Here is a 2,309-nt window from a genome sequence, read left to right as displayed (position 1 = left end):
CTATTCTATACCCCTTTTACTAGAATACTGTCCAAACTAGAAACATAGGGAGGGATCTGCAAACTAAGCTCCCTGTGTTATTTGACCAGTGTGGATCATTCATTAGAGCTTACCATCCCCATTCTGAAAGCCTGGGTGATTCTGGAGCTAGGTCATCAGTTAAAATGAAATGCTTTCACAAAGCATTATGAGAAAATCACAAAGCTGATGAATTCTTATTTCAGCTGCTGTACAAGGTCACCACATTTCCAGAGATTTATATCAGCACCTGTATCCTTTCTAGACTTTTTATTAAACAAGATGCTTATGCCATAATATACAAAATCATTAAGAGATTCTTTTCCATTTTTTACCCGAAACTAGCTTCAATCTAATTCTGCTCTAAAATGTTTCTTTAAAATCTCAAAACATTGGTCTTTATAAACACATTTATCCACTCCAAGAGCAAAAATCTTTCAAAACTTGCATCTTTGCAATAAACACAAGAGCCCTTATAACACAGTTACAGCTGATTTACTTGTGATCTGAAAGCACCCAGCATCACTCTTACACATAGTAGGCACTCAAATACTGATCCGCATAGTGCTGTTTTCTAATAGGTGCAGTACCATCAAATATGAACAACCACACAGTTGTGATTGCAGTATGACAGATAGCCTTCCAGTTAATTTCTGGCTGTGGTCTCACCCCAGTAGCGTGTATTTCTTGATAAAGCAATCCAAGGTCCCTGGTCTGCTGCTGTGAAATAACGTGCTTTCGGCCCATCCTCACATCACATCCAATTTGTGTTCTTTCTGTACCTACAACCAGTGTGTTTTCCCCAACTCTGCATTCATCATTCCATTTTTTTTCTCCAGAAATAGAATAGCTACAATCCTGAAACAGGTAATAGCATCTAGAAGTAAGGATATTGGGATTATATCAGGCAAAATGTTTGCAATGGCAATTAAGATACCCTCAATATTCCATCATAGAAGGCTAGTACAATTATGGATAGTTATGTAATGGAATGTTATATAGTCAATACAAATGATGAGAGGACTCTACACATGTTGGTAACAGGAAAAATATTAGGTGAAAAAAAAGTCGGTGCCAAAAAGTATACGGTACATTTTAAAAACATTTTTAAAAAGTATGTTTGAAATATTCTATACTAGAATAGCTTTAAAGTGAGCAGGAACAGAGAAGGGGAAGTTAGGAAAAAGAAGACTGGCTAAATAGTATAGTTGAATTATCCATAGAATTTTAAACACGGATATGTCTAATGATTGTTTTTAAGTTGTTAACATAAGCACAATTTAAGCTCATTTCCTCTTCTCAAATTTGCATTAGTCTGCCAATCACACACACACATACACACGGACTCACACACATGAAATATGTGAAATGGATGTATTTTTAAGATATGCTAACTGGTTGCCTGGAGGAAACTGGAACCAAGATGGGAGACTTTTTAAATAGAATACTTTTTTATGTAGTTGATTTTTTTTGCTTTGGCCTATTACCAATTTTTACCAACCCTTTTAACTTCAAGATAATACAAGGTTCTTGAACAGTTCACATTCACCTGCTTGCCATTTATTAGGCAAACAACGACCCCTCCACCTGTAGTGTTCTTCCCTGCAGATACTCAAATGTTTAATGACCCCTCACCTTAGGACTCCATTTAAATAGGAGACCCTCCCCACTATTTAAAATCAACATACCCATATAATTATGCCAGTCCCTATCCTCCTACCATGTCTTATGTTTCTTAACAGCACTTATTGCCATCTGAATTAAATTCCATATTTGTTTATTTTCTATATGTGCCTGGTCATTGAAACAATGGTATTTTGTTGGTTTGTTCCGTCCTAGCCACTAGAATAATGTTTACCACAAACCTAGACTCAATATGTACTGTTGCAGCAGATCTGAAAAATAACTATATAGCACTGACAGCTGCTATAGTTTTTCTCAACTTAGGGGCACCATGGCTGGGAGTGGGGGAGAAATGTGAATGAACCCAAAAAGGCAAGAGCTCCCTTGTATACTCTTGTCACCCCACTGAATGAAGATTACTCAAAGAGACAGTACCAAATAATTCATGCCTACTACTGACCTCAGACATGAACTTGTGAATTTCCAGCTGTACATTTCAACAGGAATCCAATTTTTTATCATCTCAAGCTTATACGCCTAAATTTGTGAAACAGCATTAATTTAATTTACATTTGGCTTTGAATTTGCCAGTACTCAAGTCAAGTAAAAGAAGTGGTGGAGAAGACAAACACAGGCTAAGGTCAGCAAAAATACACTCCTCTTAAACA

Source organism: Chlorocebus sabaeus, chromosome 11 (genome assembly GCF_047675955.1).
Source record: "Chlorocebus sabaeus isolate Y175 chromosome 11, mChlSab1.0.hap1, whole genome shotgun sequence".
Taxonomy (NCBI): domain Eukaryota; kingdom Metazoa; phylum Chordata; class Mammalia; order Primates; family Cercopithecidae; genus Chlorocebus; species Chlorocebus sabaeus.
This window is presented reverse-complemented; position numbering follows the sequence as displayed.